Here is a 14,372-nt window from a genome sequence, read left to right as displayed (position 1 = left end):
CACACAAATAAACACACTGCAGGACTGCTTGTATCGCACATTGCACATGCCAAAACATATTGAAATTCAATATTGGATCCCAATCACTGGTTCAGAGAGAAAGCAGCGATACAGTACCGACCAATCAAATGATTATGTCTAAGAGTAGAATGAAGGAGGTTCTGGAGTATTTCTAGTGTGACCTACAAGAAGGAGTTGAGAAGAAGAACCTCGCGTGTTGGCGAAGAGGTCCACTTTGTGACAAGTCACATGTAAATCATGTGTGACAGCTCCCACTATCACTATCACTGCATGCAGCTCCCACTATCAGTATCACTGCATCCAGCTCCCACTATCAGTATCACTGCATCCAGCTCCCACTATCACTGCATCCAGCTCCCACTATCACTACATGCAGCTCCCACTATCAGTATCACTGCATCCAGCTCCCACTATCACTATCACTGCATCCAGCTCCCACTATCACTACATGCAGCTCCCACTATCAGTATCACTGCATCCAGCTCCCACTATCACTATCACTGCATACAGCTCCCACTATCAGTACACTGCATCCAGCTCCCACTATCAGTATCACTGCATACAGCTCCCACTATCAGTACACTGCATCCAGCTCCCACTATCAGTATCACTGCATCCAGCTCCCACTATCAGTATCACTGCATCCAGCTCCCACTATCAGTATCACTGCATCCAGCTCCCACTATCAGTATCACTGCATCCAGCTCCCACTATCACTATCACTGCATCCAGCTCCCAGAATCAGTATCGCTGCATCCAGCTCCCAGAATCAGTATCACTGCATCCAGGATGGCGAGGGAGGACGCCATGTTAGCGAGAGGCTGACAGGGAGCTCAGCTACTGAGAGTTTTATCTCATCAAAGTTGCAGGCCTCGCCTCAGATTGGACTCCAGAAAGTACTTTGCTCGCAGCCACACATCAGGAGGGAGGCACACACGGGAACGCCGCGGGGCCCCTGGCTGCGGACCCTCCGTAACCCCCATCCACACGGCGAGGAGACCCCGCTCATGTTTGGACTTTCACGCCCAGATAAACTCAATTTTAGCACGGCGCTAACCTGATCTGAAGCAGAACATGGAGCCACACAGCCGGAAAATCTCCCCAGCCTCTCGCTGTCACGCGGCATCAGCAGGGGCGGCCCTCGCTGGAGATGCTGTTCCCTCGCCACAACACCATCAAACATTTACAGCGCAACAAAAGACTCGTCAGGGTCGTCGCCGTCACCGTTTGTGACCGGGGTCTGTGGTCGGGGCTCCGGGGCCGTGGAGGTGGTCCCGTTTCCACGCCGGGACCACCTGGACGCACTTTCCCACTGTCACCAAAAGGAAATTGATTTGAAGGTAAAAAAAAAAAAAAAACATAAAAAAACAATAATATTCTCTTGTTGTAATTCTGTGTAAAAACTGAACATTTTATTACACACACAAGTAAACACGCTGCAGGACTGCTTGTATCGCACATGATATCACACACAAGTAAACATGCTGCAGGACTGCTTGTATCGCACATGATATCACACACAAGTAAACATGCTGCAGGACTGCTTGTATCGCACATGATATCACACACAAGTAAAGATGCTGCAGGACTGCTTGTATCGCACATGATATCACACACAAGTAAACATGCTGCAGGACTGCTTGTATCGCACATGATATCACACACAAGTAAACATGCTGCAGGACTGCTTGTATCGCACATGATATCACACACAAGTAAACATGCTGCAGGACTGCTTGTATCGCACATGATATCACACACAAGTAAACCTGCTGCAGGACTGCTTGTATCGCACATGATATCACACACAAGTAAACATGCTGCAGGACTGCTTGTATCGCACATGATATCACACACAAGTAAACATGCTGCATGACTGCTTGTATCGCACATGATATCACACACAAGTAAACATGCTGCAGGACTGCTTGTATCGCACATGATATCACACACAAGTAAACATGCTGCAGGACTGCTTGTATCGCACATGATATCACACACAAGTAAACACGCTGTATGACTGCTTGTATTGCACATGATATCACACACAAGTAAACATGCTGTATGACTGCTTGTATTGCACATGATATCACACACAAGTAAACATGCTGCAGGACTGCTTGTATTGCACATGATATCACACACAAGTAAACATGCTGCAGGACTGCTTGTATCGCACATGATATCACACACAAGTAAACATGCTGCGGGACTGCTTGTATTGCACATGATATCACACACAAGTAAACATGCTGCAGGACAGCTTGTATTGCACATGATATCACACACAAGTAAACACGCTGTATGACTGCTTGTATTGCACATGATATCACACACAAGTAAACATGCTGCAGGACTGCTTGTATTGCACATGATATCACATACAAGTAAACACGCTGCAGGACTGCTTGTATCGCACATGATATCACACACAAGTAAACACGCTGCGGGACTGCTTGTATTGCACATGATATCACACACAAGTAAACATGCAGCGGGACTGCTTGTATCGCACATGACATCACACACAAGTAAACATGCTGCAGGACTGCTTGTATCGCACATGATATCACACACACGAGTAAACACACCGCATATTGGAGCTCCACTAACCACGTTAAACACAGATTCCGAACTAACAAAGGTCTTAACTCATTCTCTTTCTATGCCACATCAATGTGGAATGCGCTCCCAACAGGTGTAAAAGAAAGGGCATCTCTATCCTCCTTCAAAACCGCAATAAAAGTTCACCTCCAGGCAGCTACAACCCTAAACTAACACCCTCCCCGGATTGCTAATAATCAAATGTAAACAATCAAATGCAGATACTTTTTCTTATGCCTTCTGATCTTTCTCTCTCTCTCTCTCTCTCTCTCTATGTCCACTACTTGATGTCCATATCCTACACCCCCCCCTCCACACCCCTGATTGTAAATAATGTAAATAATTCAATGTGATTATCTTGTGTGATGACTGTATTATGATGATAGTATATATGATAGTATATATCTGTATCATGAATCAATTTAAGTGGACCCCGACTTAAACAAGTTGAAAAACTTATTGGGGTGTTACCATTTAGTGGTCAATTGTACGGAATATGTACTTCACTGTGCAACCTACTAATAAAAGTGTAAATCAATCAAAAACACACGAGTAAACACACCGCAGGGCTGCTTGTATTGCACATGATATCACACACAAATAAACACGCTGCAGGACTGCTTGTATCGCACATGATATCACACACACAAGTAAACACACCGCAGGACTGCTTGTATTGCACATGATATCACACACAAATAAACATGCTGAGGAATTGCTTGTATCGCACATGATATCACACACACGAGCAAACACACCGCAGGACTGCTTGTATTGCACATGATATCACACACGAGTAAACACACCGCAGGACTGCTTGTATTGCACATGATATCACACACGAGTAAACACACCGCAGGACTGCTTGTATTGCACATGATATCACACACAAATAAACACGCTGCAGGACTGCTTGTATCGCACATGATATCACACACACAAGTAAACACACCGCAGGACTGCTTGTATTGCACATGATATCACACACAAATAAACATGCTGAGGAATTGCTTGTATCGCACATATCACACACACGAGCAAACACACCGCAGGACTGCTTGTATTGCACATGATATCACACACAAATAAACATGCTGAGGAATTGCTTGTATCGCACATGATATCACACACACGAGCAAACACACCGCAAGACTGCTTGTATCACACATGCTATTACACACACACAAGTGTGTTATATATATATAAATACATATATATATATATATAAACACACATATATATATATATATATATATATGTAGATGTATACTATATATATATATATATATATATATATATATATATATATATATATATATATATATATATATATATATATATATATATATATATATATATATTTATATTTAAGGGTTCATAATAGTCTCCAAGAGTCACACAGAAAAAGATTTTCCAGTATTTCTTGTGTGAACATAAAAAGTCTTTATACTTTTCTAAATGTGAGTTCAGCTGAAGCCACGAAGCGAGAGACACAAAAAGTGCGAGAATACGTTTTACCAGCCTTTTTTTTTTTTTTATCCACAATGTGAAAGCAGGCGAGGGTAAAATTCCCGTGAGTTCCTCAGCGTGAGGTTAAAAGCCACACTTTGCTTCCCGCCGAGAACACTTTCATCAACACCAGACCTTTGACATTCCTACGTGTCCATTATTTACACCCGCCCCGCCTTTGGAGACGGCGGGGTCGCGTCATCGGGCTTAACGCCGCTGATGTCAACCCGCTGAAAGATTTTCATCAGCCGGCAGCACCCATTCTTTATTCTTTTCATGATTTTTTTCATTCCAGTCCGACTGAACGGATCTTGTTGTTGCCGCCATTACGTCCTTTGTCTCGCAGCCTCAGCATCATCCCGCTTCTTCCCTCTCAGCCTCCCATCGGCGCTCTTCGGAGCACTTGAGATTCTCCACCCCCTGCGCCTGGCGGGCCTATCACACCCACCATCTCACTCTCCATCCTCTGCTTATGTTTGTTTAATACTCGGAGGAGTTGTCTGGCCGGGATTGGGTGTCTGAGGTGCGACGCTGAGAGATTTCCAATTGATGGAAGGAGAAAGGGAGCGAGGCCCGCTTGATGGCCGACCAAAGTGCTTTGGCTCAGAAGGCGTCGGGGCGGACTATTTACTGGGGAGAGCGCTTGGCCAGAGTGGAATGGAAACTGAAAAGACTTCAGTGGAGAGTTGGGGATTCTTTTTTTTTTTGGAGAGAAAAGTCAGTTTTGTACAAAGTGAGAGCTTTCTGCTGGGTTGTGAGTCCTGAGTTCTTTAAAAACCTGGTGTTGGGTCCAAAACCTCCCTGATAATGTTGGGATATAATTAAGATAATGAAGGATGAAGTGATTAACAAATGTTTAATATAGATATGCTTAGAATAGGTCGTGCAACTAATCATATCCTCTAAGTTAAGTTGGTTAAAATACCAATAATAGTCACACACACACTAGGTGTGGCAAAATTATTCTCTGCATTTGACCAATCACCCTTGATCACCCCCTGACAAACTTGCCATCCAAACAATACCCCATTTGTTGACAAGAAAATATGACCACTATGGAAGCACATTCAATTTCTTTATTAGACAGAGGTAACACAATCCGGTGGAAATAATATTGAACAACAAGTCAATGATCGAAGTGACAAACCTGCCATCCAAACAATACCCCGTTTGTTGACAAGAAGCTATGACTGCCATTGAAGCACATTCAATCTCTTTATTAGACAGAGGTAACACAATCCAGTGGAAAGAATATTGAACAACAAATCAATGTTCGAAGTGACACACTTGCCATCCAAACAATACCCCGTTTGTTGACAAGAAGCTATGACTGCCATGGAAGCACATTCAATCACTTTATTAGGCAGAGGTAACACAATCCAATGGAGAGAATATTGAACAACAAATCAATGATCAAAGTGACAAACCTGCCATCCAAACAATACCCCGTTTGTTGACAAGAAGCTATGACTGCCATGGAAGCACATTCAATCTCTTTATTAGACAGAGGTAACACAATCCAGTGGAAAGAATATTGAACAACAAATCAATGTTCGAAGTGACACACTTGCCATCCAAACAATACCCTGTTTGTAGACAAGAAGATATGACAGCCACGGAAAGACAATCAATCTCTTTGTTAACACAATCCGATGGAAACATTCAAAAGAGCTGGTGTCAAATATGAAAAAAAGGCAAAATAAACAGCTACATTAAAGCCCTCGATGACGTCATACGTCACTAGGCAACAGGCCCCGCCTTTTAAAAGCACAGACACACTGACAAAGACTGACGTTTGAGGCGCAACCTAAATTGTCTTAATGACCAACAGCAAACAGGTGCGGGCGGAGAAAGGCGTGGAAAACACCAACAAAACAGGAAGAACCACCAAAATAAAAGCACAGGACAGGAATTAAAGGAATAAACACAGGAGAATACTCAAATTAAAAACAGGGCACAACCTGGTGCCACAGTATACATTTACAGCCAGAACTTGTTGAATAAATCTTTTTGTGATTTAAATACCAAATACAATCCATGCAGATTTGAATTGTCATTTGTTGCAAGGTTCACAAAACTAACGTTTATGCATAAGAAACTAGTCCTAGATACAAACTTTCACGTGGGGTGTCTGTTATGTACGGAGTCTAGACCGAACACATTTAGGCCCGGGAAGGTCCCAAAAGAACCCAAATGGTCCCAATGATGGATGGGGTTGTACAAATACTCCGAAATTTACCCAAAAGGGCCTTTTGGAGCACTGGGACGATTAAGGATATTTCTGTTTGGGGTACTTTGGGACCATGGGGTTATTTCAACAATCTGTCAATCAACATGTATTTATATAGTCCTTAACAGCAGACATTCCCTGATCCAAACCCACATCTGAGCAAGAAAAAACACAAAAAGACCCCAAATGGGGAAAAAGGAGAATCCTTGAGAAGGGACAACAGATGTAGGGACAACTTCCAGGGTGATCGGCTGCAATGCATGTCGAGTGGGAACAATTTTTGAATTGTTAAATTCATATATCAAGTGAGGGTCGGGTTCATAAAGTCATAGGAGGTCTTCTTCAGCCCACAGGCCACGACTCGGGTCAGCTAGCACCTCATCCAGACTGGTACAGAACCGCCATTTTAGGGTCTTTTTGCTACCTTCAAGGGGAAGTAAAAGTATAGGCCCACTTCCTTTCAGGAAGTCTAACGCTTTATTAACTGCAGCCCTCGTAACACTGCTAGCATTAGCCAGTAGCCACAATGACACATCACGTCCTCATCAATCAATCAATCAATCAAACTCTATCTTTTATATTTCACGCCAAAGCAAGTGGCAACACAAAGTGCTCTACACCAAGAAAAGAGAGAAAGAAGAAACAACTAAACAACACACACACGCACGCACACACACACACACACACACACACACACACACACACACACACACACACACACACACACACACACACACACACACACACACACACACACACACACACACACACACACACACACACACACACACACACACACACACACACACACACACACACACACACACTATTGACAATAACAAAACAAAGGTTTGATTAAAAATACAACCTTGAAGGCATCCACACTGGGGAATAACTCAAATGAATGCCATCTAAAACATACTTTTAAAATATATGTACAAATAACATTTAAATAATGCATTATTGCATGAATAAAATAATGCATTATTGCATGAATAAAAACATAAGATAACAATAGTGAAAATAATAGCAATAACTAAAACAACTGAATAATGACAACTTTCTTGTTTAATTATGTACCAATGACTGTTGCATTCACGAACCCCGGGAATTATGAGAATCAACACATGCAAGTCATGTTTTGCATGCTGTGTATTGTTGCAATAATTCTTATTTTTGAATGTACTAATTATTTATCTTTTAACTCATGCAATTGAGGTATTTCAATTACAATTCCGTTCAAGTTGAATGTCACAAAAGTACATACAAACTAAAATATCTTGTTTTTATTTGTACAAAAAACGTGCATGTTCAAGCATTTTTTTTTTTTTTTGGTGCTAATGTTTTATGTAAACAATTGTAGTCCCTGGTGCTGACATAGACAACATCCACTAACATCCTTGCAACTAACTAACTAACTAACTAACTAACTAACTAACTAACTAACTAACTAACTAACTCACCTGGCATCCTTCTGCTCACCTGAAGTCACCTGGCATCTTTCTTCAGCCCGGTGGAAACTCTCCTGACCCTGCTGGAAGTGCACACATTAGTGCTTGAACATGTGCATGCACACTGATATTGTGTACTTAAAATAGCATGGTGTACTTAAAGGCCTACTGAAATGAATTTTTTTTATTTAAACGGGGATAGCAGATCTATTCTATGTGTCATACTTGATCATTTCGCGATATTGCCATATTTTTGCTGAAAGGATTTAGTATAGAACAACAACGATAAAGATCGCAACTTTTGGTATCTGATAAAAAAAGGCTTGCACCTACCGGAAGTAGCGTGACGTAGTCAGTTGAACATATACGCAAAGTTCCCTATTGTTTACAATGATGGCCGCATGAAGTGAGAGAGATTCGGACCGAGAAAGCGACAATTTCCCCATTAATTTGAGCGAGGATGAAAGATTTGTGGATGAGTAAAGTGCAAGCGAAGGACTAGTGGGGAGTTGAAGCTATTCAGATAGGGAAGATGCTGTGAGAGCCGGGGGTGACCTGATATTCAGCTGGGAATGACTACAACAGTAAATAAACACAAGACATATATATACTCTATTAGCCACAACACAACCAGGCTTATATTTAATATGCCACAAGTTAATCCTGCATAAAAACACCTGCGTGTTTGTTATGCTAGCTCGTAGCTCCTCTACTAGCTCCTAGCTCCATAGAACGCGCCAATACAATTCAAACACCTGATCAACACACACAATCACTCAGCCCAAAAGACCGTTCACCTAACCCAAGGTTCATAAAGCTTATATATTTTTAAAAAGTTACGTACGTGACGCGCACATACGGTCAAGCTATCAAATGTTTAGCAGCCAAGGCTGCATACTCACGGTACATGATATTCAGCTGGGAATGACTAAAACAGTAAATAAACACAAGACATATATATACTCTATTAGCCACAACACAACCAGGCTTATATTTAATATGACACAAATTAATCCTGCATAAAAACACCTACGTCTTTGTTATGCTAACTCCTAGCTCCTATGCTAGCTCCTAGCTCCATAGAACACGCCAATACAATTCAAACACCTGATCAACACACACAATCACTCAGCCCAAAAGACCGTTCACCTAACCCAAGGTTCATAAAGCTTATATATTTTTAAAAAGTTACGTACGTGACGCGCACATACGGTCAAGTTGTCAAATGTTTAGCAGCCAAGGCTGCATACTCACGGTACCTGATATTCAGCTGGGAATGACTACAACAGTAAATAAACACAAGACATATATATACTCTATTAGCCACAGCACAACCAGGCTTATATTTAATATGCCACAAATTAATCCTGCATAAAAACACCTGCGTGTTTGTTATGCTAGCTCCTAGCTCCTCTGCTAGCTCCTAGCTCCATAGAACGCGCCAATACAATTCAAACACCTGATCAACACACACAATCACTCAGCCCAAAAGACCGTTCACCTAACCCAAGGTTCATAAAGCTTATATATTTAAAAAAAGTTACGTACATACGCAAAAAAAAAGTTGCGCACATACGGTCAAGCGATCAAATGTTTAGAAGCCAAAGCTGCATACTCACAGTAGCACGTCTGCGTCTTTGTCATCCAAATCAAAGTAATCCTGGTAAGAGTCTGTGTTGTCCCAGTTCTCTACAGGCGTCTGTGTATCAAAGTCAAAAGTCCTCCTGGTTAGAGTCTCTGTTATCCGAGTTCTTCCATCTTGACTGCATCTTTCGGGAATGTAAACAAAGAAGCGCCGGCTGTGTACTGTTGTTGCTGACTACGTTCGAAAAATATGTTCATTTCGCACCGACAACTTTCTTCTTTGCTTGCTCAGCTTCCTTCTCCATAATGCAATGAACAAATTGCAACAGATTCACGAACACAGATGTCCAGAATACTGTGGAATTATGAAATGAAAACAGAGCTTTTTCGTATTGGCTTCAATGTGGAAGGCATACCCGTGTTCGCCGGGCTACGTCACGCGCATACGTCATCCTCAGAGGCGTTTCGAACCGGAAGTTTAGCGGCAAATTTAAAATGTCACTTTATAAGTTAACCCGGCCGTATTGGCATGTGTTATAATGTTAAGATTTCATCATTGATATATAAACTATCAGACTGCGTGGTCGGAAGTAGTGGCTTTCAGTAGGCCTTTAAAATAATATTGTGTACTTAAAATGACATGGTGTACTTAAAATAATATTGTGTACTTAAAATGATATTGTGTACTTAAAATGACATGGTGCACTTAAAATGAGATGGTGTAATTAAAATAGTGTACTTAAAATGATATTGTGTACTTAAACTGATATTGTGTACTTAAATGATATTGTGTACTTAAAATGATAATGTGTACCTAAAATTATATTGTGTAATTAAAAATATATTGTGTACTTAAAATGATATTGTGTACTTAAAATGACATGGTGTACTTAAAATTATATTGTGTACTTAAAATTAAATTGTGCACTTAAAATGACATTGTGCACTTAAAATGACAGTGTACTTAAAATTAGATTGTGTACCTAAAATAATAGTGTACTTAAAATGATATTGTGCACTTAAAATTATATTGTGTACTTAAAATGACATTATGCACTTAAAATGAGATTCTGTACTTAAAATGACATGGTGCACTTGAAATGAGATGGTGTAATTAAAATATTATGTACTTAAAATTATATTGTGTACTTAAACTGATATCGTGTACTTAAAATGATAATGTGTACCTAAAATGATATTGTGTAATTAAAAATATATTGTGTACTTCAAATGATATTGTGTACTCAAAATGACATGGTGTACTTAAAATTATATTGTGTACTTACAATTATATTTTGTACTTAAAATGAAATTGTGCACTTAAAATTAGATTCTGTACTTAAAATGACAGTGTACTTAAAATGAGATTGTGTACCTAAAATAATAGTGTACTTAAAATGATATTGTGCACTTAAAATTATATTGTGTACTTAAAATGACATTGTGCACTTAAAATGAGATTCTGTACTTAAAATGACATGGTGCACTTAAAATGAGATGGTGTAATTAAAATATTGTGTACTTGAAATTATATTGTGTACTTAAACTGATATTGTGTACTTAAATAATATTGTGTACTTAAAATGATATTGTGTACCTAAAATGATATTGTGTAATTAAAAATATATTGTGTACTTAAAATGACATGGTGTACTTAAAATTATATTGTGTACTTAAAATTATATTGTGTACTTAAAATGACATTGTGCACTTAAAATTAGATTTTGTTCTTAAAATGACAGTGTACTTAAAATAAGATTGTGTACCTAAAATAATAGTGCACTTAAAATGTGTACTTAAAATGATATTGTGTACTTAAAATTATATTGTGTATTTAAAATGACATTGTGCACTTAAAATTAGATTTTGTTCTTAAAATGACAGTGTACTTAAAATAAGATTTAGTACCTAAAATAATAGTGCACTTAAAATGTGTACTTAAAATGATATTGTGTACTTAAAATGATATTGTGTACTTAAAATGAGATTGTGCACTTAAAATGAGATTGTGCACTTAAAATGACATTGTGTACTTAAAATTATATTGTGTACTTAAAATGACATGGTGTACTTTAAATGAGATTGTGTACCTAAAATTATATTGTGTACTTAAAATGACATTGTGTACTTAAAATGATATTGTGTACTTTAAATGATATTATGTACTTTAAATGACATTGTGTACTTAAAATGATATTGTGTACTTAAAATGACATTGTGTACTTAAAATGAGATTGTATACCTAAAATAATATTGTGTACTTAAAACTATATGGTGTACTTAAAATGATATTGTGTACTTAGAATGACATTGTGTACTTAAAATTATATTGTGCACTTAAATTGAGATTGTGTACTTAAAATGACAATGTACTTAAAATGATATTGTGTACTTAAAATTATATTGTGCACTTAAATTGAGATTGTGTACTTAAAATGACAATGTACTTAAAATGATATTGTGTACTTAAAATTATATTGTGCACTTAAATTGAGATTGTGTACTTAAAATGGCAATGTGCACTTAAAATGACATTGTGCACTTAAAATTACATTCTGTACTTAAAATGACAGTGTACTTAAAATGAGATTGTGTACCTAAAATAATAGTGTACTTAAAATGATATTGTGCACTTAAAATTATATTGTGTACTTAAAATGACATTGTGCACTTAAAATGAGATTCTGTACTTAAAATGACATGGTGCACTTAAAATGAGATGGTGTAATTAAAATATTGTGTACTTGAAATTATATTGTGTACTTAAACTGATATTGTGTACCTAAAATTATATTGTGTAATTAAAAATATATTGTGTACTTAAAATGATATTGTGTACTTAAAATGACATGGTGTACTTAAAATTATATTGTGTACTTAAAATGACATTGTGCACTTAAAATTACATTTTGTTCTTAAAATGACAGTGTACTTAAAATAAGATTGTGTACCTAAAATAATAGTGCACTTAAAATGTGTACTTAAAATGATATTGTGTACTTAAAATGATATTGTGTACTTAAAATGACATGGTGTACTTTAAATGAGATTGTGTACCTAAAATTATATTGTGTACTTAAAATGACATTGTGTACTTAAAATGATATTGTGTACTTTAAATGATATTATGTACTTTAAATGACATTGTGTACTTAAAATGATATTGTGTACTTAAAATGACATCGTGTACTTAAAATGAGATTGTATACCTAAAATAATATTGTGTACTTAAAACTATATGGTGTACTTAAAATGATATTGTGTACTTAGAATGACATTGTGTACTTAAAATTATATTGTGCACTTAAATTGAGATTGTGTACTTAAAATGACAATGTACTTAAAATGATATTGTGTACTTAAAATTATATTGTGCACTTAAATTGAGATTGTGTACTTAAAATGACAATGTACTTAAAATGATATTGTGTACTTAAAATTATATTGTGCACTTAAATTGAGATTGTGTACTTAAAATGGCAATGTGCACTTAAAATGACATTGTGCACTTAAAATTACATTCTGTACTTAAAATGACAGTGTACTTAAAATGAGATTGTGCACTTAAAATTATATTGTGTACTTAAAATGACATTGTGCACTTAAAATGAGATTCTGTACTTAAAATGACATGGTGCACTTAAAATGAGATGGTGTAATTAAAATATTGTGTACTTGAAATTATATTGTGTACTTAAACTGATATTGTGTACTTAAATTATATTGTGTACTTAAAATGATATTGTGTACCTAAAATTATATTGTGTAATTAAAAATATATTGTGTACTTAAAATGATATTGTGTACTTAAAATGACATGGTGTACTTAAAATTATATTGTGTACTTAAAATGACATTGTGCACTTAAAATTACATTTTGTTCTTAAAATGACAGTGTACTTAAAATAAGATTGTGTACCTAAAATAATAGTGCACTTAAAATGTGTACTTAAAATGATATTGTGTACTTAAAATGATATTGTGTACTTAAAATGACATTGTGCACTTAAAATTAGATGTTGTTCTTAAAATGACAGTGTACTTAAAATGTGTACTTAAAATGATATTGTGTACTTAAAATTATATTGTGTACTTAAAATGAGATTGTGCACTTAAAATAACATTGTGTACTTAAAATTATATTGTGTACTTAAAATGACATGGTGTACTTTAAATGAGATTTTGTACCTAAAATTATATTGTGTACTTAAAACTATATGGTGTACTTAAAATGATACTGTGTACTTAAAATGACATTGTGTACTTAAAAGTATATTGTGCACTTAAATTGAGATTGTGTACTTAAAATGACAATGTACTTAAAATGATATTGTGTACTTAAAATGACATTGTGCACTTAAAATTAGATGTTGTTCTTAAAATGACAGTGTACTTAAAATGTGTACTTAAAATGATATTGTGTACTTAAAATTATATTGTGTACTTAAAATGAGATTGTGCACTTAAAATAACATTGTGTACTTAAAATTATATTGTGTACTTAAAATGACATGGTGTACTTTAAATGAGATTTTGTACCTAAAATTATATTGTGTACTTAAAACTATATGGTGTACTTAAAATGATACTGTGTACTTAAAATGACATTGTGTACTTAAAAGTATATTGTGCACTTAAATTGAGATTGTGTACTTAAAATGACAATGTACTTAAAATGATATTGTGTACTTAAAATTATATTGTGCACTTAAATTGAGATTGTGTACTTAAAATGACAATGTACTTAAAATGATATTGTGTACTTAAAATTATATTGTGCACTTAAATTGAGATTGTGTACTTAAAATGACAATGTACTTAAAATGATATTGTGTACTTAAAATGATATCGTGCACTTAAATTGAGATTGTGTACTTAAAATGGCAATGTGCACTTAAAATGACATTGTGCACTTAAAATTAGATTCTGTACTTAAAATGACAGTGTACTTAAAATGAGATTGTGTACCTAAA

Source organism: Entelurus aequoreus, linkage group LG28 (assembly GCF_033978785.1).
Source record: "Entelurus aequoreus isolate RoL-2023_Sb linkage group LG28, RoL_Eaeq_v1.1, whole genome shotgun sequence".
Lineage (NCBI taxonomy): Eukaryota > Metazoa > Chordata > Actinopteri > Syngnathiformes > Syngnathidae > Entelurus > Entelurus aequoreus.
Note: the sequence above shows the minus strand (reverse complement) of the source record.